Source organism: Aegilops tauschii, chromosome 7, assembly GCF_002575655.3.
Source record: "Aegilops tauschii subsp. strangulata cultivar AL8/78 chromosome 7, Aet v6.0, whole genome shotgun sequence".
NCBI lineage: Eukaryota > Viridiplantae > Streptophyta > Magnoliopsida > Poales > Poaceae > Aegilops > Aegilops tauschii.
The window spans coordinates 579,855,683-579,879,403 of record NC_053041.3 but is presented as its reverse complement, the minus strand read 5'-3'; the positions used below and the strand labels follow the sequence as shown (position 1 = coordinate 579,879,403).

General features: G+C 49.0%; 1 pseudogene; it reads right to left on the bottom strand.

Moving 5' to 3' along the window:
• Positions 1-5,385: 5,385 nt before the first annotated feature.
• Positions 5,386-23,721, bottom strand: part of LOC120961856 (polyubiquitin-like) — a 387,099-nt pseudogene continuing 368,763 nt past the window's right edge.

Genomic DNA, 23,721 nt, shown 5'->3' with positions numbered 1-23,721 from the left:
CTACATGGTTAGTCTCAACACAAGTACTAGAGGAAGTATAAGCTTCATCATTAGAGCAACAAGGCAAGGAAAGCAATTCATCACAAGATGTACCAACATTGTGAGTAGATGAATTACAAGGACTAGCACATGGCAATATAGCATTTTGACTAGAAGTAGTGCTAGTATCCACATGAGGCTCACTAGATGTTACCTTAGCAATCATGGCCTCATGAGCTATCTTTAGCACATTATGGGATACTAGAAAATCATCATGAGAGCTTGTGAGCTTTACATGATTTTCTTCCAACATCCCATAATTGCTAGATAGCAACTCAAGTTGAGCCCTTAGCTCAACATTCTCCTTCAATATGGATGCTTCACAAGAGATAGAGTTAGTAGAACAAGCATCATCATTAGCAACAAGAGGAGAAGACAACTTGGCAAGCTCTTTTGAATATGAAGCTTTAAGTTGAGCATGAGACTCGGTGAGTTTGATGAGCTCACTCTTAATGAACTTTGAGCCATTTTCGAGGTGCTCAAAGTCCTCAAGGAGTTTAGCATGCGCAACTTCAAGTTCCTCATTTTTAGTTTCAAAGTCATTGGCCACCTCAAGAGCTCTATAACGAGATTCCCTCACTCTAGATAATTCTAGAGCAAAAGTCTCCTCAAGAGATTCTTGGTGGTTTGTTCAAGTTCAAGAGCTTGAGAGAGGTCCGCAATCTCATTAGCGTAATCATGCTCATGACCTTCCATTTTCTCAATGGTGACCTCATGCTCCTCGAGATGAGATTCCAACTCCTCAATATATTGCTTGCCCTCAATGGCAATGGACATAATTTCCGTGAAGTTGGAACGAGCAATTTTATTTTTATGAAGAGCTTTAAAAACCATTTCCCCCTTCATTTTTAAGGAGGAAACATTATCGTTCTCTTCATCATAATCAACATCATCATCATTCTTGCCATCATCAATATCATCACAAGATATATTGGGATTCAAAGTGGGAGATACCTTTGAAGCCTTGGCCATAAGGCAAAAAGCAATAGATGATGATGTGGGATCCCTTGAAGCATCATTCAAGACCACATCTTGTTCCATGGAGTGTTGGGTTTCCTCTACATTGTTAGCACAACAACTCGAGGATATACATGCATTTTAATCATGGCAACAACACATAGCAAGCATATCATCATGAGATTTAGTCAGGCAATTTGTACATGATATGCAAGGACTATCAACACAAGCATGTGAAACATTTGGAGTGCTCGGAGTGCTAGAGTCCAAAGATGAAGCATCGCAACAATGACCAACACTACTCACCATAACATTACCTTGTGGCAATCCACATGTAGGTGAAGTAGAAGAAGTTGAGAAGGCAACACGGCCGGAGGTGGAGGGAGAACAATCATCCCCACAAATCTTGGACACACCATATTTATCTTGAAGCTTTGTCCACAACTCATGAGCATCCCGGAACGGCATGAGTTGAAAAATAACTACATTGCTCAAAGCATCAAAAAGCACATTAGAAGCTTGAGCATTGAGATAAGAGTTTTTCTCATCCTCTAAAGATAATCTTAGGGGGTCCTTTGGAGGAGAAAAACCCATATCTACAATTCGCTCTAAATTTGGGTCCATGACCCTAAAGAGATTAAGCATGCGAATTACCCAAACATCAAAATTTGTGCCATCGAAACTAAGAGTGTCAGAGAATCCTAAGCCCCTAGTCGACATCCTTACTCTCTAGGCGGTTAAGCCCTATAAAGAGAGACGAGGCTCTGATACCAATTGAAAGATCGTGGATGTTGCCTAGAGGGGGGGTGAATAGGCGCTTTAAAATAATTACGGTTTAGGCTTGAACAAATGCGGAATAAACCTAGCGGTTAATTTGTCAAGCACAAAACCTACAACAACAGGGCTCACCTATGTGCACCAACAACTTATGCTAAGCAAGATAAACTACTAGGTGATAGCAAGATATATGACAAGAAACAATAAGGCTATCACAAAGTAAAGTGCATCAGTAAAGTGCTCGGGTAAGAGATAACCGAGGCACGCGGAGACGATGATGTATCCCGAAGTTCACACCCTTGCGGATGCTAATCTCCGTTTGAAGCGGTGTGGAGGCACAATGCTCCCCAAGAAGCCACTAGGGCCACCGTAATCTCCTCACGCCCTCGCACAATGCCAGATGCCGTGATTCCACTAAGGGACCCTTGAGGGCGGTCACCGAACCCGTACAAATGGCAACCCTTGGGGGCGGTATCCGAACCCGTACACTTTGGCAACCCTTGGGGGCGGTCACCGGAACCCGTCAAATTGCTCGGGGCGATCTCCACAACCTAATTGGAGACCCCGACGCTTGCCCGGAGCTTTACGCCACAATGATTGAGCTCCGAACACCACCAACCGTTTAGGGCGCCAAGGCACCCAAGAGGAACAAGCTCTAGGGTGCCCAAACACCCAAGAGTGATAAGCTTCTCAAACTTCACTTCCACGTATCACCGTGGAGAACTCAAACCGATGCACCAAATGCAATGGCAAGGGGACATGGAGTGCCCAAGTCCTTCTCTCCCAAATCCCACCAAAGCAACTAATGCTAGGAAGGAAAATGAGAGGAAGAACGAAAGAAGAACACGAAGAACTCCAAGATCTAGATCCAAGGGGTTCCCCTCACTTAGAGGAGAAAGTGATTGGTGGAAACGTGGATCTAGATCTCCTCTCTCTTTTCCCTCCAGAACTAGCAAGAATCATTGGAGGGATTGAGAGTTAGCAAGCTCGAAGAAGGTCAACAATGGGGTAAGAACACGAGTTCAAAGGATAAGGTTCATTGGGGAAGAAGACCCCCTTTTATAGGACACCAAAACTGACACAACTTCTGCAAACGGACTCCGAATTCGACGAAACCAAGTTTGTTGGAAAGCAAGCGACAAGGGCTAACACAATCTTTAAAGAAATAACAATAAGAAGCAAATGAGAAAAGGCCCATAAGAAAATGGTGAGAACCCTTCCTCGAAAGAGACCGGTAAAACCTCCAACACCGAAAACGCAATAGAAGAAGCATGTGAACTCCGTTTTCGATGAACTCAAGCTTGTCATCAAGATGACCATAAGCTATAAGACGCACAAAGAGAACCAAACAAGAACCAAGAAAGATGATGCAAGGATGCAATTGTTTGAGCTCTCTGCGAACGATACGATCAAGCTACTCATCAAGAGCCCCCCTTTAATAGTACGGCAATCGATCCTATAACCCGGTCTCCAAACTACCACCATGAGACCGGTAAAATAGAGAACCTATCAAGGGAAAACCTTTGCCTTGCACAAAGTCCACTTGAGCTAGATGTAGACGATCTTGACTTCCTGAAGTTGGACCACCTTTCTTGATTTTGTTGGCTCGGTGAAGACTAGTAGATTGCTCCCCCATACTCCACTATGGGTGAGCCACTCTTCGGCACATCTTCACAAGTCCATTGTCACCACAATGGATGGCAAGCTTCAAGCACTTGATCTCTTCGTGATGCATCGCTTGAACTTGCACACCACAACCTAGATTTGATGTCATCCTCCATGGGTTGTATGTGGTCTTCCTCACGCAAGCCCATGGAAGATAACCTAACCCCACATAGAACTCTCACAAAGACCATGGGTTAGTACACAAAGCGTAATTGACAATGCTTACCATATCATGGGATCGCTTGATCCCTCTCGGTACATCTTCTACGCTTTGTGTGTTGATCAACTGGAAACACTCTCTGTACGTAGTCTTGATCAACCTTGAATCTTTCCAACTCTATTCATTTGGATGATGTAAGACCAATCTTTGGATAATTCCTTAATAGCACCTTTGTCATCACAAACTCTCCTTGAAACCAACAAATGGTCTCCAAGAAAAGCCTATGGACAAACCCTTTAAATATAACTGAAGGCAACCATTAGTCCATAAAGATTGTTATCAATTACCAAAACCAAACATGGGGGCACCGCATGTTCTTTCACCATGGAGTCCAATGAGGTGCCGGAGCTGCGGGCGGTGGCCAAGGAGTAGGAGGCTGGTCCGTCCGGCACTGCTTCGTCGGAATCTCCGACAACAAGTAGTAGTTGTCTAAGTTATCTATGTAGTAGTACGTAGCTTTTGTGTTGCATGGTTTAGTATGAATTTAGGATATGCGATTGCACCGGTCGTAAAAATTACTGAATTCATGCTTCAGTTAGTTGCTCCAAAAGTCTGAACTGACGAGCGACAGGCAATATATTTCAACAGCACCCCCTCCCCTCATGACCTCTTGACTCAGACACCATATTGATTCATGCTTCAGCCAGTTGCTTCAAAAGTCTGAACTGATAGAGAGAGGCGGACAATATATTTCAAAAAAAATGAGGGTTGTGACCGGACCCTCTTTGCATACAGGAGCAGGAGCACGAAACCGAGGAAGACGTGCGTGGCATTGGCGGCCAGATTGCCGAAGGAGTAGGTGACGACGACGCAGCCGCCCAGCACGGAGACGCGGCCGGCGTCGAGGAAGAGCCGCTGCAGGGGATCGAGGCCGGCGCCGCCACCCATCAGGACCAGGGGAACGTGTAGCCACAACTTTCTTTTATCATCACTGACGGGAGTGCCATCATTTCTTAATATGCTGCATGATGATGATGCAGGCCGCTGAAGGTCAACTGTTCCTCTTCTAGAGACATGTTTTGTTTAAGAGCGAAATCACTCAAGTGTGGCTATTTCAGGACCAAGACAGTTCATGGCGTCTCAGCACTCGATGGATACTGCTGACTGATTCAAAGCTTTGGTTTTTCTGTAGGTGATGAACACCCGCTGATTCCATGCGGTTGTAGGTTCAAGGGACGAACATGTAAAAAGTCAGAAGATAGGAACCACCGCACTCATCTGAATATCCCTCAAAACAACCCTCAGATTAGATAGTATAATACGTTTTTTGACACTATGGTACTGTCAAAAAGTGTCTTATATTTTGATACGGAGGGGGATCGTTTAGATCACCTCAATCCCAAATTTTTCACCTCCCTCAATGTTACGGTCTGAACATCTATGAATCACAGAACCAGCACAAAGCAACCGTAATCACAGGATAAGGGGAATCAGCTTATCAAGGAATAAGAAGATTCAGGATCACTTACATAACAGATATTAAGCTGCTTAAAGGAAGCACCAAGTGTTCTCACGAATGGCACAGGACTACAAAGTTTTAAGTAAAAGCACACATAACGACTCAGATACCATATATAACAGATATTAAGCTGCTTAAAGGAAGCACCAAGTGTTCTCACGAATGGCACAGGACTACAAAGTTTTAAGTAAAAGCACACATAACGACTCAGATACCAGCAAGACGGCACCAGGCGAACTCAAATCAAACTTCCATGAGTGCGAAGAACTCACTGGCCACCACGAAGGCGAAGCACCAGGTGGAGGGTAGACTCCTTCTGAATGTTATAATCAGCCAGAGTGCGACCATCCTCAAGCTGCTTACCAGCAAAGATCAGGCGTTGCTGGTCCGGGGGAATGCCCTCCTTGTCCTGGATCTTCGCCTTCACGTGTCGATGGTGTCTGAAGATTCCACTTCCAGGGTGATGGTCTTGCCAGTCAATGTCTTGACAAAGATCTGCATGCCACCACGGAGACGGAGAACCAAGTGGAGGGTGGACTCTTTCTGGATGTTGTAATCAGCAAGTGTGCGCCCATCCTCAAGTTGTTTGCCGGCAAAGATCAACCGCTGCTGGTCCGGGGGGGATGCCCTCCTTGTCCTAGATCTTCGCTTTGACATTGTCGATCGTGTCGGAAGACTCAACCTCGAGGGTGATGGTCTTGCCGGTGAGGGTTTTCACAAAGATTTGCATGCCACCTCTGAGCATGAGCACCAGATGGAGGGTGGATTCCTTCTGGATATTGTAATCAGCAAGTGTCCGCCCATCCTCGAGCTGCTTGCCAGCAAAGATGAGCCGCTGCTGATCCGGTGGGATTCCCTCCTTATCTTGTATCTTTGCGTTGACATTATCGATTGTATCAGACGACTCAACCTCAACTGTGATGGTCTTGCCAGTGAGGGTCTTCACAAAGATCTGCATCTGCAAACAAAAGAGGAAATAAGTAGCCTAGTTAGAGATGTATATGAACAAATCAACAAATTAATGAAACAAAGACTCTGATAATCTAAATTTGGTAATAGATATGCATATTGAGCAACTTGAAACCAAGCATGCTAAATCACCAAGTTAAAAGTGTGAAAACAGATGAATAAAGCAACAAGACACTGAAATCTTATAAATTTCAGATAGAAAGTAAATCTGATAAGTAGCAACCACAGAGCAAACAAGAACAGAAGCATATCTAACTGTTATGATCTATTTCCAGTTTATAACTTAAATCTTACTCCCTCCGTTCCTAAATATAAGTCTTTGGAGAGATTCCACTATGGACTACATACGAAGCAAAATGAGTGAATCTATGCTCTAAAATGCATCTAGATACATCCGTACGTTGTCTATAGTGAAATCTCTACAAAGACTTGCATTTAGGAACGGAGGGAGTACAAAGCAAAGATAAGTAAGTCAGCGTGGTACGGGTGTATATGAAGAGACCAACAGAGTCACAAAACAGTGAAATGAGATTTTATAAATCGTATGATAAATAATTCTACAAATAAAATCAGCCAAGCAACCATGTATAGACGTGTGTATTGAGTACATCAAAGACGGGCTGGAAGAGAATAACCTAACTGTTAGATTAACTTCCAATTTAACTAAGCAGATTTTTATAACAAGCCGATTTAACTGCAGCTCATCCATTGCAACGCAAACAACAGATTCTGAATTAAGTCGATCCAAAATAGCAGAAAGACCAAGACAAATATTGAATAACAATGTGGCACATCATGAACCAGACGAGGAATAATCTGATGCAGCAATAAACAAGAATCTACAACAGTATGCCCAGCACTAATCGATGAAAGTCTCTAATCAATGTGCCCTTCGGGAGCGCATGGTGCGCGCTGGGTGCGTCGAGGCGCCCTGGTTCGAGCTTTCTCTGAGGCCATGGATTCGGCAGGCACAGGCGACGGCGGCGTCCTTGCCGTACCTCGTTCCGATCTCGCTCCGGGGTGTGCCGGCGCATGCCTGGTGCCGGCGGACAGCCAGTGTGATCTTGCGCGGATTGGGCTACGTCGTCGGCGTTGATGCGGATACTGCAAGCAGGGTGGACATGGCAGATTTCAGGGTTTGGTTGCGCACGGACCGGCCCAGGCGGATCCCCAGACGGCGTCTTCTCTACATTGACGAGCCCCGGCGCACGCTTTGGTCGGAGGCGGACGGACAACGGTCGGTGGCCGGGCGTTGCTCAAGCGCGTTCTGGTACCCCATTGAGATCTCGGTGCTGCCGGGCGTTCTGGCTGATGATGGCGGGGAGGCGCCCCTGCCGCAGCCGCCGCCTCCTTCCCCGCCCACCGGAGACGATGGCCACGGCCAGGGGTCCCCTGGTGGTTCGGGTGGGGGAGGCCACTCTCGCCGTGCTGAGGGGTCCGGTGGTGGATCGGTGCATACGGTGGAGTCCTCGACGGCGGCACCGCCGCCGGCAGGCGCGCGCGCGTGTGTTCAAACCGCGCCCGATCTGGTCGACCCAGTGGTCAACAGCAGTCGCGAGGCTGGCGTCAGGGGATCATTGGTGGGTCCGGTGGATTGCCCTTTTGGCAAGGATAGGCCTGGGGCCGCCAGCTGGGCAGGCTCGCAGGTGGCGTCCTGTGTGGCCCCGGCCGAGGCGCAGCAGACCGTTGGTTCCCCTCCCTCGGTGCAACTGGCCAGATGGCGACAAGGCATGGGGAGGGGACAGAGCGCTTTGCAGGAGGCTGGGCCAGGCGCGTCGGGGCCGCTGCCCTCTGCTAGGCAGGGTTTGGTGGACTCGGTCCGGATTGGTGGACTGCTAATCCCACTGCAGGACCGGATCACGGAGGATCACGACTCTGTTGGGGTTGGTGCGGATGTGCAGCTGTTGTCGCTTTCATGCATGGTTTCTGAGGGTATAGGACAAGTGGAAGCTTGGGAGACTTTCCAGGTCAGCTTGTCAGGTGGAGAGAGCAGCCTGATCCGCCCGGCCAGGCCATGCACGCCTTCGGTGTCTGCTCAGTTGGCTCAGCGGGGGGACGAGGATGGCCAGGCCCGGGTTCCCACGCCATGCCCACCTGGGATCGGGGAACCGGTGGCCCCGCAGGAAGCTGGCCATGTGCTGGCACCAGATCTGAGGCCATGCACGCCAGCGGCCATGCAGAACGTACCAGCGGGGGATTTTCACGTGGATTTGGGCGTTTTCTGCGCTGATATGCGTGTGCCTATTTCTCCCGTGCTGCCAAGGCCTTGTGGCCGTGCTGTCGCTAACCCGGGACGCCAGGCAAGGAAGAAGCAAAGGCTGGAGATAACGCCGAGGCGTAGCGCTAGAATTGCCAAGCGTGCGGTGACCAAACAGCAGCAAGTCCTCATCCGGAAACTATGCTTGGCGCATGAAGGTGAAGTTATATCCGAGGAGGCGCTGCAGATGTATGTGGACCTGTTCTCGCGTCCACTCTCGGACGCGCACATCGCGGCTATTCTAGCCTTGTTTGGCTGGGAGTCGCCCCCGATGCCGTTGGTGGACAGCCCTATTGGGGTTTAGCTGCGTGGTCAGCTGTGGGGTCTGTGCGGACATTCTAAATGAATGTGCACCCGTTGAAAGTCTTAGTGTGGAATGTTCGTGGGCTAAATGCCCAAGCTAGGAGAAACGCGCTGTACCAGGTGGTGGCGGCGGCCAATCCGGCAATCGTCTGTCTTCAGGAAACCAAGCTCCAAGTTGTATCGATGATTGATGTGAGGCAATGCCTTGGAAATAAATATGAAAACTTCTTCTACTTGCCGGCGGTGGGAACTCGTGGCGGGATTTTGGTAGCTTGGGATGACTCTATCACCCACATATCCAACCCGCACTACACTAATCATACGCTGACCGTGCTGGTTAAGTGCCCGGATGACGAACAGGCATGGTGGCTTACGTGTGTCTATGGGCCGCAAGATGAGGTCGACAAGATTGAGTTCATGCAAGACTTGGTGGACATTCGGGATCTGCACGCAGGGCCGTGGTTGGTAGCTGGGGATTTCAATCTCCTGGCTAGGCAAGAGGACAAGAGCAACGAGCTGGTTAACCGAAGGATGCTAAGGAGATTTAGGGCTAAGTTGAACAGATTGGAGCTCAAGGAAGTTTACCTCAATGGGAGGCGCTATACCTGGTCGAATGAGAGGCAGAATGCCACGCTGGAGAGAATTGATCATGTTTTTGTCTCCAATGAGTGGGACGAGGCATTCCCGACTTGCTTCCTGTCTGCTCTAGGGACGGCGATTTCGGACCACTGCCCACTTATCTTGGATATGAATGTGGAGATTAGTATGAGGAAAAGATTCAGGTTCGAGGCATTCTGGACCAAGGCAGAGGGTTTTTTTGACACGGTGCAAGGGGCTTGGGATTCGACGCCCGAGGCGTCCAATGTGTACCTTACGCTACATAACAAATTGCGAGCTACGGCAATAAGTCTTCAACGGTGGAGCTCTCGCTGGATTGGCAATGTTAAACTCCAAATCTCCATTGCCCTGGAGGTAATAAAGCAGCTGGACGTCGCTATGGAAACTAGGCCACTGTCGGACGCGGAAAGAAACTTGAGGAGCTGCTTAAAGAAGAAGTTGCTAGGGCTGTCCTCTCTGGAGAGAACCATAGCAAGACAGAGGTCGCGCTTGTTGCAGCTGCGGGAAGGTGATGGAAGCACAAGGCTCTTCCATCAGCAGGCGTGCCATAGACAACGCAAGAATGCCCTACGCTTGGTTAAGTACAATGGATGCCTATATTCTGGCCAGGAGGAGGTGGCTTCCGCGGTGGATGCATATTACGGCGCGGCGTTCGGTACCGCTGAGTCCCGGTGCTACACTATAAATCTGGAGGAGCCATTCACGTACGATGAGGTGGAAGGTGTCATCAAAGGGATGCCCCTGGACAAGGCGCCTGGGCCAGATGGATTTACGGGCCGCTTCTATGCCGCATGTTGGCATATCATACAGGACGATCTCATGAAAGCATTGGCTTGTTTCTACAACGGGGACGTTCGAGGTTTGGCCGTGATCAACAAATCTCTCGTCACTTTGCTGCCTAAGATCGATGGTGCCCTGGATGTGGCGGACTATAGGCCGATCAGTCTCGTGCATGGAGCTATCAAGATCTTTGAGAAGGTCCTGGCATGTAGATTAGTGTGGAAATTACCGATGCTTGTGGGGAACCATCAGAGTGCCTTCGTGAAGGGTAGATCCCTACATGACAACTTCATGTTGGTCCAAAGTACAGCCCGAAGGCTGAATGCCCTGCGCAACCCCACCTTTCTACTCAAGCTAGACATTTCGAAAGCATTTGACTCCGTTCAATGGCCGTTCCTGATTGAGGTGATGCAGCAACTTGGTTTCGGACCTAGGTGGAGATCATGGATCTGTGGTATTCTTGCAACTTCCACCACCAAGATCATGGTGAATGGATACCCCGGGGACACTATCTACAACTGCAAGGGGCTCAGACAAGGCGACCCGATATCACCGATGCTCTTTATTCTCACCATGGAGCCGTTGCAAAGGCTGTTCCAGCGGGCAACGCAAAGAGGACTCTTGGAGCCGTTGGCGTCTCGAGGGTTGAGGCAACGACTGTCCATATTCACGGATGATGTGGTGGTGTTCATTAAACCCAAGCCAGGAGAGCTTGAGGCCGCGAAACGTATCTTCGAGGTCTTTGGGGAGGCATCAGGTTTGCGGATGAATATGGCGAAATCTGCGGCCCTTCCAATAAGGTACTCGGATCAGGAAAGTAACATGGCGAGCAGCGTGCTGGGTTGTCCGAGAGGGGCCTTCCCAATCAAATACCTGGGCCTCCCGTTGGCACTACGGAAGCAAACTCCAGCGCAGTTACAATACTTGGTGGATCAAATGGCTAATTGCCTCCCTAAGTGGAAGGCGGCTTTGATGCCGAAGAGTGGACGGTTGACTTTGGTCCAATCGGTGCTATGTGCCATGCCCATTCATGCCATGATGGCCTTGGATCTTCCAAAGAAGACTATAGCTGCGATGAACAAGGTGTGTAGAGGTTTCCTCTGGTGCAAGCGAGCTAATGCGAATGGAGGCAATTGCGCTGTCGCCTGGGACGCAGTATGTGCTCCAAAATGGGCTGGCGGACTTGGAATACCAAACCTCAAATGGCTGAATGTGGCCATGCAAGCTAGGTGGCCATGGCTACAACGGGTGGACTCGAGCAGACCTTGGAGTGAGTTCACAATTCAAGTTCCAACAGATGCACAACTTCTGTTCCAGGCAGCCACCAAGAGCGAGGCGCATTGTGGAGGAAGCACCCTTTTTTGGGAAGACCGTTGGATCAATGGGATGAGGGTACAGGAAATAGCACCAACTATATATGGCATGATCCCACGGCGCGTCAGATCTATGAAGCATGTGGCATCGGCCATTGAGGATGGTTCTTGGGCTATGGATGTTGGCCCGGACCTTGGAGAGCAAGCCTTGAGGGAATTCTTATCCCTATGGCTGTGTGTGCACACGTGGGAGCCGGAGGTGGATGTGCCTGATATGATAGCATGGTCCTGGGAGACGAACGGACGCTACTCGGTGAGGTCGGCATATGCGGCAGGGTTTTGGGGCCGAGAGGTGGCACCTATGGCGGAGCTGACCTGGACGTCCCGAGCCCCCTCCAACTTCAAGTTCTTCACTTGGCTAGCACTACGAGATCGGTGCTGGACCTCGGATAGACTTGCACGAAGAGGGTTACCGCATCAGGACGCTTGCCCTCTTTGCGACCAGGAGGACGAAACGATCAACCATGTGCTGCTAACATGTGTGTTCGCTAGGTCCATATGGGCTGTGGTCTGTGAGGCATTGGGCAAGCTAGATTGGACACCGACGGCGCAAGACACGCTTGGCGTTTGGCTTCGGGATAAACAAGGACCGAATAACCTGCGGCGCAAGGATCTTCATACTATCTTCATCCTCACTATTTGGGAGCTGTGGAAGCATCGCAATGCTATTGTGTTCGAGGGAGCATCTCCTTCGATGGATGTGCTTATTGCTAGGGTCAAGTCCGAAGGGAAGATATGGTCGCTAGCCGGCAAGTTCAAAGGGGACATTGGACCCTTCTTTGGTAGCTTAGAGAGGTGGGCGCGTAGGGAAGGGTAATTGTAACGGAAGCTTTGTAAAACATGATGGAGGCAACCTTTGCCTTTCTTATTTAATATATAATATGCACGCTCATGCATATTCGAGAAAAAAAGTCTCTAATCAACAACTCTAGATAACCATCACGAGACGGCAATTTCCTTGGATGTTTTATTAATCTACCGGCATATTATGAAGAAAATCATGAACATGGGTACAGCAATCTTGACGGATCTACGGAAACTGCTGTTGTTTCTACGAGCTCATCGGCTCATCGCGTTGACCAAGTCTACAATCGCACATATGCAAATCTAGATAAATCCCGCGACATGAACAGGTAGGTAGGTTGGGGAATCGATAGCGGGCGCATACATTGAAGGGGAGGGAGGATCACGGGAGCTAAAGATCGATCGCTTTGTGTCACGGGGGATTTTCTTGAACTAAGGGGGCGAGCGGATTGGAATAGGGAGTCGATGCCTGTAGGAAATTTATAGATGGGAAAGGAGACCGGCTCGGTTACGTCACGGCTCAGCTCACACGCAAGCCGAACAGAGCGTACGAGTCCGTTCGAGAGGCGGTTGTGCGGAGTCTGTCCCCACCCCACAGTCTCTCGAAGCATCTCGATGGGAATTGCAACTGCGTGGTGGGCTTTACGTGGGCCTAACGTGAGATGGCCTGCCCACTTTTTGTCCGATCCGTTTTATTGCGGGCCTATCGTGGGTTTGTTCCAATCTGCAGACTGAGAGCCCGCTCCCACCATTTCACCACCACCTCGAGGGGCAAATTTGACAAATTTGACCTATAGTTGAAATCAAATCACAGAATGAACTGTCCGTGAAACTATTTCACGCGGCTGACCCTTGGCGCCTAGCTCTCAGGCGCTGCACTAGTGCAACGCCCAGGAGTTAGGCGCTGCACTAGTGCAACGCCCAGGAGCCAGGCGCTACACTGTGTAGTCTGGCGCCTAGCTCTCAGGCGCTGCACGCTGACTTGGGCACATATGGGTGCGATGCTGGCCGTGTAGCGCCTATCTGTGAGGCGTTACACAGTAGGGTGTGGCGCCGGCGTGGCGGGCGCTACACAAAAGGGTCAGGGTGTGAAATAGTTTCACGGACAGTTCATTCTGTGATTTGATTTCAACTATAGGTCAAATTTGTCAAATTTGCCACCTCGAGGTCGTCGTCGACTACTTTTTCCCCCCTCCTCGCGTAGGTAGGGTTCCTCCCGTCCTCTTGGCGACTCTCGAGCCGCCGTTGAGATTTACTATCCCCTCGCCCAACCTCTCGCTGGATCGCCGGCCGGATTCGGACTAAACAAGGGGCGATTTGGCATCGCTACCCGGTCTTGATCTGGCCGCGTTTTTCTGATCCTAGTTGACGGGTGGGTCGGCTAGGGTTTCTCCACCCGATGGCCCTGTGTTCGTCGGGTTAGGGTTTTCAACAATGGGTAGCTCGGCCTCAGGGTCGGGATCCAAGACAGGAGAAGTGGAAGATATGATGAAGCGTCTGGGGCTCACGGAGAATGATCTGGACGATGTTTTCTTCGAAGGCGAGCTGCCTGCGACGGAAGAAGCTGTCAGATGGATGGCTATAGCTAGGGTTCATACCCCAAAGACTTACAGCCAATATTGGTTTTTTCGCAACATGCGCGCTGCCTGGGACCTGGCGCAATAAGTGAAGATCAGTCCTCTTGAAGAAAATCTGTATACAATGCAATTCTCGTGTCTGGGCGACTGGGAACGGGTCATGTTGGATGGACCGTGGACATTCAAGGGAAACACAGTGGTAATGGTTGAATAAGATGGTTTCACCAAGCCATCCGAGATCTGCTTGGATGAGATGGAGATTTGGGTGCAAATACATGACCTCCCTAATGGCTACTTCACTATGATAAAATATCTGGCGGGCAAAGTGGGGAAGTTCATCTTCGCAGAGCCAATGTCCCATGACTTTGAAGGCAACTTTGCACGTGTTAGGGTCAAGATCAATGTTCATAATCCCCTCAAGAATGTTGTGTCAGTGGTGAAGGGGGGCAAGAGGCAGTTCTTCCTGGTCAAATATGAACGCCTGCCTGACTGGTGTGCAGTCTGCGGACACTTGGGTCATCAGTTTAAGGAACACGGGGATGGGGTGCACCCCCCGGAAGCCCTTGTGTTCAAAGACTTGCGTGCAACATGGTTCAGAGGACCGGGGAGAGGTCCGGGTGAAGGGAGAGGCCGCGGACGATCTGGCCGTGGTAGAGGACGAGGCAAAGGAGATGTTCCTTTTAGAGGGAGCACATGCAGTATGGAGGAAGGGGAGGAGTATACCGATGGTGACGCAGGCTCAGATGCAAGAATGATGGATGCTGAGGAGAACTGAAAGAGAACTGCGGCACAGGGGGTGGAACTGAGGAGTCCAGCTACCACACTCCTGGCGCTACCGCAGTCGACGATGCCCACAAGTCCACCTCCAAAGCAGGACCCGAAGCGCACTAAAACTACCAACACCGAGAAGGATGGCAGAAAGAAGTCTGCACCAACTACCAAGCCCACGGATGCAAGATCGGCGGCCTCCCTCGAGGAGGACCGCCAGACACAATGAGTCTCATGTGTTGGAATTGTCGCGGGTTGGGAAACCCCGCGACAATTCGAGAGCTTCGTGATCTGACGAAGCATTTTACCCCCACGATCCTGTGTATTCTTGAAACTCGGATTGAGGGGTCTAGAGTAGAGGATTACACTAGCTCGTTAGGTTTCAATAAAAGTTTTTCAGTTAATAGTTCAGGTAGAAGTGGAGGTCTTTGTATTTTCTGGAATGATGCAATAAAAGTTTCAGTTACTGGTTATTCTCGTTACCATATTGATGTTGAAGTTGACGATCTTGGTGGCTCATCTTCCAGAGTCACCTTTTTCTATGGAGAAGCTCAAGTTCTGGAGAGATATAAAACTTGGGATACACTCAAAGGCATAGCAAAATCCAGCTTGTTGCCATGGATTGTTATGGAGGATTTCAATGAGGTGTTGCATGCTCATGAACACGATGGAATTGGAAACCGTAGCCAAGCCTAGATGGATGGCTTTAGAGAAGCCCTTGATAATTATGGCCTCACTGACATTGGCTATAAGGGTTTGCCATGGACTTTTGAAAAGAAAGTGGCGGGGGGGGGGGGGGTCTTTCACCAGAGTCAGACTCGATCGGTGTGTGGCGACGGCTGAATGGTGCCTGAACTGCCCATCAGCTCAATTGGAGCATCACACAGCAGCGTCATCCGATCACAGCCCGCTTGTGCTGAATGTGAGTGACGTGCATGCATGCAAGGGTGGGCCCCGAGCATTTAAATATGAACTAATGTGGGAGACACACGAGGGACTGAATGTAGTGATTGGAGACAGCTGGGGCAGCGGGCAGCAGACAACGGTCCAGGAGGTAAAGGAAAAGCTGCACTCTCTGTCTGGCGATCTCAGAACCTTGGACAGGGATGTGTTTGGCAATGTCCGGCATGAAATACGATGCCTGCAAAAGGAACTCGCAGACCTGCGCGCGATCCCAGGGAGGACGGGGCCGTCTCACACAGAAAGCAAGGTATGTGACAGACTGGTGGAGCTATTTAATAGGGAGGAAATATTATGGAGACAAAGAGCTAGAATTGAGTGGTTATCACATGGAGATAAAAACACATATTTCTTCCACCTGCGGGCGAGTAGGCGACGTAAAAAGAACCAAATTAAGGCCCTTCAGTTGCCCAGCGGAGTTTTAACTGAGGACGGGGCTGTCATGGAGGAGATGGCTACTAATTTTTATAAACAGCTTTACACATCTGAAGGAGTCCACAACATGCAACAGGTGCTAGCTCATGTGCCATGCAAGGTCACCGCGGACATGAATGAGATGCTGAACAAGGAGTACTCCCAAGAAGAAATCAAACACGCTCTATTTCAAATGTTCCCAACAAAGGCACCAGGACCTGATGGGTTCCCTGCGCATTTTTTTCAACACCACTGGGAGGTCTGTGGAGAAGATGTCACAAGGGCTGTGTTGCGGATCATAGACGGGACTGAAACGGCGGAGTGCATAAATGAGACTATCTTGTTTTTAATACCAAAGGTAAAAAACCCCACGATGCTTACACAGTTCCGACCTATCTCTTTATGCAATGTTCTATACAAAATTGTCTCCAAAGTAATATCCAACAGGTTGAAGTTGGTACTACCTGAAATTATATCAGAGGAGCAAACGGCGTTTGTACCCGGCAGATTTATCACTGACAACATTATTGCAGCCTATGAATGTCTTCATTTTATGAAGGGGAACAGGGCAAAGAGAAACAGTCATTGTGCGTTAAAACTTGACATGATGAAGGCATATGACAGAGTCGAATGGGATTATCTGCAAGCAATCATGTTAAAGCTGGGTTTCACAGAAAGATGGGTGAATATTGTGATGGGAATGGTCAGAACAGTAAGATTCTCAGTCCTTTTCAATGGGAAGAAACTTGATGGGTTCAGTCCTTCACGGGGAATTCGACAGGGAGATAGCAGCAGAGGGTCTTTCGTGCCTCCTGAAATCTTTTGATGAGTCGTGCAGCTTGAGCGGGTTGAAGGTGCCACCATTGGCTCCACCGGTTAACCATTTGCTTTTTGCTGATGACAGCCTGCTGTTTTTTAAGGCTAGTGGTGATGGGGCCAGAGAGGTGAACCAGATGTTGAACATATATTGCCAGGCTTCGGGACAGAGAATAAACTTTGTCAAATCCTCAATCTTCTTTACTAAGGGTTGCCCAAATAGTGTCGAAAAAGAGATCAAAGAAGTCTTACAGGTGCCCAATGAAACTCTCAACGAGAAGTACTTGGGGATGCCAACTAGTGTGGGATCATCAAAGAATGGTGCTTTTAAGTACCTTAAAGATTACCTTTGGAGTAAAGTACAAGGGTGGATCGAGCACACGATGTCCATGGCTGGGAAGGAAGTACTGGTAAAGACAGTAGCTCAGGCAGTTCTTGTCTTCTCTATGTCATGTTTCAGGCTGCCGAGGGGCCTCTGTGAACACTTGAACATGTTGATCAGGAAATTTTGGTGGGGTAGCAAAGATGGAAAACGGAAGCCGCATTGGGTATCCTGGGAAGCAATGACACAGCCAAAGATGATGGGGGGGAGGGGGGGCTCGGTTTTAAAGACTTCGAATTGTTTAACTTATCTCTCTTGGCAAAACAAGCTTGGAGATTACTCCAATCTCCGGACTCCTTGGAGATTACTCCAATCCCCGGAAGCACTATATTAGATGCCCAATTGGGAAGCAGGCCAAGTCAGGTTTGGAGATCGACTTTGGATGGAAGAGATGTGCTCAAGCAAGGCATCATCAAACGCATTGGCGATGGAACAACGACAAAAATCTGGTTCGATAATTAGATTCTGCGTGATGAGATGCTTCGACCATACGGTTGCATCATACAGGATCCTCCTGAGCACGTATCGGAACTGATAGACCACACAACAGCCACATGGGATATGGATAAACTTGCTGCAACTTTCCTAACAATTGATGTGCCGGCTATAAGATCAATACCATTATGCACAAGAATCCTATCTGACTCCTGGGCATGGAATTTTGAGAGAAGTGGTCAGTTCACTGTGAAGTCATGCTACAGGATGATGGTAGAGACCAAGAGGAGAAGAGAAGCTTGGTTGGAAGGAAACGCTGGATCTTCAAGTATTGACCGCGACAAAACATCCTGGAAGCAGCTATGGCAAACACTTATACCAGGGAAAATAAGGATGTTTTTATGGCGTCTTGCTAAGCAATCATTGCGGACCGAGGATGTCCGAGCTCACCGGAAGATGTCCACCACTTCATCCCGCGGTCTTTGCGGAGCGGCGGATTTGTGGAGACACTCACTATTGGAGTGCACAGTGGCAAGGTGTGTCTGGGCAATGGTCGATGGCGAACTCGCGGAGCATCTGAGAGAGATGTCCGAACCCAGTGCCAGACAATGGCTTTTCCTGATGAAAGACTCGTTATCACATGATGCGTTTGTCAAGCTTTCGGTCACGTTATGGGCTATCTGATGGGCCAGGAGACAGGCCATTCATGAGCAGATATACCAGAGCCCATCAGCTACATATCATTTTATCTGCAAGTTCATTCAGGAACTTGACATGCTGAAACCAGAGAAGAAAGCAGCTAGCCAGAGCGAACAGCGACTACAGGCCAGACCGAAAGCCCCACCGCCGGGGGTTGCGAAAGTCCACACGGACGCGGCAATGGCAAGATCACATGTGGGAGGAGCGTGTGCAGCGGTCTGTAGAGATGAGAATGGCAATTTTTTGGGAAGCTCTGCTCTGGTAATACACGGCATCACAAGTGTAGCGGCAATGGAGGCAATAGCTATCAGGGAGGGACTGGCGTTGGCCGAGGATCTTCACCTACAAGACATCATCGTCGCTTCAGACGCAAAGCAAGTCGTCCGAGATATCAATTCAGGGACGGAAGGACTCTATGGGCCGATAATCAGAGAGATTTCATACCGTGCTTCTTTGATTAATTGTAAAAATAACCTTTGAAGGTAGAGATGCAAACGTAGATGCTGATAGACTAGCTAAATTTTCTTAGTCGTTGGATCAGGGGCGACATGTTTGGTTGCTCCACCCTCATGATCCATTTTGTATCCCACAACATGTGGCTTTCGAGTAATAAAGCTAGTCTTTCCCCCTAAAAAAAATCTGCAGACTGAGACAGCCCAACATAATCAATACACTGAATTTTTTTACTCCAAAAAAGAAAAAACCAACACAATGAACCTTTGACCGTCCATGGCAGACTGTGAGAACGGAGGCAAAGAAGTTCATGTAGTCTGTCAAGTGCATCAGCTACGGTTTAAAAAAAAAAAGAAATTTTGAACAATAGGCGATGCCAACAAGTACACTGAACGATGGCGAGACCACAGCTAGGCCAGAAGTCGCAGATTTACATTCTCACGCACAGAGGACAGGAGCTGCATATCCGTATTGACATTGTTGATGGCCATTCCTAGAACCGAGCTGCCTCGACCGCGCGATCGAGGAGGTGGTTCAGGACGGCCTTTGCAACGAAGGCGCCGATCTGAGGAGCCCATGGGAACTGGCACGCAGCCGGCGAGAAGGCGAGAAGGAGGACGCCGAGGAGCAGGAGCGCGAAGCCGAGGAAGACATGCGTGGCGCCCACAGCATGGTTGCCGAAGGAGTAGGTGACGACGAGCCAGCCGCCCAGCACGGAGACGCGGCCGGCGTCGAGGAAGAGCTGCTGCATGTGACCAAGGCCGGCGCCGCCACCGATGAACGGACGAGGTTGCAAAGGCATCGCCGGGTTGCCTATCGATGCGTGTCGTAGCGCGGTAGTTTTCCTCTTAAATACTGCTGTTCATGGTTGGGGCTCTTTCGGGGCACACAGTGGAGGGCTGGGGCTGAGGGTTTTATCGATTAAGGGCCTGGAAGATCAGGGAACGTGCAATCAGGCCCTATTATATATCATCATGGTCGCTGCTATGCAAGCGATACGACTGCCGCAATTTACGGCCGACACGCTGCCACCACCATCAGATGCACTTGGCAAGCATTTGTATTCCGCTCGATTCCAGCGTCATCTGCGTATCGACCGGAAGCTGTTGTGTGCACGACAGTTTCGTATCATCATTGCCGAGAGTGCCATTCATCTGTTGACTCCGTTGCATTAAATGCTTAGGCTAGCGGTCTAGTAATCTTTTCTCCAAGTGATTAGGCTCATCGTGGTGGGGAATTACACAGGAGCACATACATGCTCCATCCCCGACATCACCACCATTCCTATGAATATACTTGGATAGCTGGCTTTAAATGCTGTGTATTAAGTTTTGTATCGCTGAAGCAAGAAAACTTCAGTGTACTACCTGCGTACGAGCTGGACCCACTGCATTAACTGCCCCGTTCCCGTGTTAGAGCATGGTTAATAGTATAGCTAGCTGCTGGCTATATGATCTTGCCACGTCATGTATAGTTAGCTTTATAGCCGATAAGTACACAATAGATGCATATAAATTTGTACTCCCTCCATCTAGGTGTATAAGTTATCTTAGGTTGTGCATCGCGACCAAGGCAGAGGGAAAAATGAGAGAACTTAATGTTTTTTGCTACAAGTAATTAATAGCATTGTATGCAATGAATTAACCACTGCATGTCATGTTTGAAAGTCTCAAGCCATTGAAAGCATGCACGGCTCATATCTCTTATTGGTTGATATGTCACGAAACAAGAAATGAGGAGGGAGTTAATGTACTGTGCCTAAGTGTTTTGGAATTATTTGGTTTTCGGAAAATGACTTACACACCTAGACTGAGGGAGTACTACTTTGTTGATACATGGCCCACATCTCTTATTGGTTGATATGTCACGAAACAAGAAACGAGTAGGAAGTTAATGTACTGTGCCTAAGTGTTTTGGGATTATTTGATTTTTGGAAAATGACTTACACACCTAGACGGAGAGAGTACTACTTTGTTGATACATGGCCCACATCTCTTATTGGTTGATATGTCACGAAACAAGAAACGAAGGGGGAGTTAATGTACTGTGCCTAAGTGTTTTGGGATTATTTGGTTTTCGGAAAATGACTTACACACCTAGACGGAGGGAGTACTACTTTGTTGATACATCGCCCACATCCTTATCTCACAGAGTGTCTAGGAGTACGTGCTACAGCCGGCTATTAGTGAGTAGCCCGCTTCTCTTCTCTCTCCTCTTCTCTCTTCGCCAACTCATCAAAAATATAATATTTAAAGTCTTACAGGCCGCCTATATCAATTTATTGTACTTGCTCTTAATATTTACATCCGCCTTGCACTGTTTCTCTGTTCCCTTTGTTGTAGTCGTTTCTTTTAGGATTAATTAATTAGTTTAATTAAAGTAAATCTCTGCTTAGCAAAACCGATGGGCGGTATCTCTGCTGATAAGTCACGTCCCTATGTTAACAGACGCGTCTCTCTGATCCCGTCTATTGTAACTATCGCGTTTGTGCGATGCGTCCCTTCAGAAGATATAAATATGTACATCATTATTATTAATGGTAAGGATTGTTACTGGTCATTCGCACTATTTCTTACTTCCTCCATTCCTAAATATAGGTCTTTCTAGAGATTTCAATAAATGACCACATACGGAGTAAAATGAGTGAATCTATACTCTAAAATATGTCTATATACATCCGTATGTGGTTGTCCATTTGAAATCTCTAAAAAGACTTATGTTTAGGAACGGAGGGAGTACATGTTATCGGCACTGGTAGTCTCTCCATCGACATCCTCGCCGGAGAAAGGTGCACTAGTACAAAATAGGGCTTTCGTCACAGGGCAATATTCACATTAGTCCCGGTTCAGTCACGAACCGGGACTAATGTGAGCATTGGTTCCGGTTCGTACGGCTAAGGCATTAGTCCCGGTTCACCTGGGCCCTTTAGTCCCGGTTGGTGCCATGAACCGGGACTAAAGGGTGCGATGCCCATTAGTACCGGTTGGTGGCACCAACCGGGACTAAAGGTTAGTCCTTTAGTCCCGGTTGGTGCCACCAACCGGGACCAAAGGACATGTGCTGCCCGCGTCGCGGCCAAAGTTTAGTCCCACCTCGCTAGTTGAGAGAGCTCGAGAGTGGTTTATAAGCGCTGCTTCGCCCACCCTCTCGAGTGTTGGGAATCGTAGCATAATTTTAAAATTTTCGTACGCTCACCAAGATGCATCTATGGAGTCTACTAGCAACGAGGGGAAAGGAGTGCATCTACATACCCTTGTAGATCGCGAGCGGAAGCGTTCCAATGAACGTGGATGACGGAATCGTACTCGCCGTGATCCAAATCACCGATGACCGAGTGCCGAACGGACGGCACCTCCGCGTTCAACACACGTACGGTGCAGCGACTTCTCCTCCTTCTTGATCCAGCAAGGGGGAAGGAGAGGTTGATGGAGATCCAGCAGCACGACGGCGTGGTGGTGGATGTAGCGGGTCTCCGGCAGGGCTTCGCCGAGCTTCTGCGAGAGAGAGAGAGAGAGAGAGAGAGAGAGAGAGAGAGAGAGAGAGAGAGGTGTTGCAGGGGAGGAGGGAGGCGCCCAAGGCTGTAGGTTGCTGCCCTCCCTCCCCCCCTTTATATAGGCCCCTGGGGGGTGCGCCAGCCCTGGGAGATGGGATCTCCAGGGGGGCGGCGGCCAAGTGGGGGGGAAGGGGTGCCTTGGCCCCCAAGGCAAGGGGGAAGCTCCCCCTCTAGGGTTCCCAACCCTAGGCGCATGGGGGGAGGCCCAAGGGGGGCGCCCCAGCCCACTAAGGGCTGGTTCCCTTCCACTTTCAGCCCACGGGGCCCTCCGGGATAGGTGGCCCCACCCGGTGGACCCCCGGGACCCTTCCGGTGGTCCCGGTACAATACCGGTAACCCCCGAAACTTTCCCGGTGGCCGAAACTGAACTTCCTATATATAATTCTTCACCTCCGGACCATTCCGGAACCTCTCGTGACGTCCGGGATCTCATCCGGGACTCCGAACAACTTTCGGGTTTCCGCATACATATATCTCTACAACCCTAGCGTCACCGGACCTTAAGTGTGTAGACCCTACGGGTTCGGGAGACATGCAAACATGACCGAGACGCCTCTCCGGTCAATAACCAACAGCGGGATCTGGATACCCATGTTGGCTCCCACATGCTCCACGATGATCTCATCGGATGAACCACGGTGTCGAGGATTCAATCAATCCGTATGCAATTCCCTTTGTCAATCGGTATGTTACTTGCCCGAGATTCGATCGTCGGTATCCCAATACCTTGTTCAATCTCGTTACCGGCAAGTCTCTTTACTCGTACCCCAATGCATGATCCCGTGACTAACGCCTTAGTCACATTGAGCTCATTATGATGATGCATTACCGAGTGGGCCCAGAGATACCTCTCCGTCACACGGAGTGACAAATCCCAGTCTCGATTCGTGCCAACCCAACAGACACTTTCGGAGATACCCGTAATGCACCTTTATAGTCACCCAGTTACGTTGTGACGTTTGGCACACCCAAAGCACTCCTACGGTATCCGGGAGTTGCACGATCTCATGGTCTAAGGAAAAGATACTTGACATTGGAAAAGCTCTAGCAAACGAAACTACACGATCTTTTATGCTATGCTTAGGATTGGGTCTTGTCCATCACATCATTCTCCTAATGATGTGATCCCGTTATCAATGACATCCAATGTCCATAGTCAGGAAACCATGACTATCTGTTGATCAACGAGCTAGTCAACTAGAGGCTTACTAGGGACACGTTGTGGTCTATGTATTCACACATGTATTACGATTTCCGGACAATACAATTATAGCATGAATAATAGACAATTACCATGAACAAAGAAATATAATAATAACCATTTATTATTGCCTCTAGGGCATATTTCCAACAGTCTCCCACTTGCACTAGAGTCAATAATCTAGTTACATTGTGATGAATCGAACACCCATTGCGTCCTGGTGTTGATCATGTTTTGCCCTA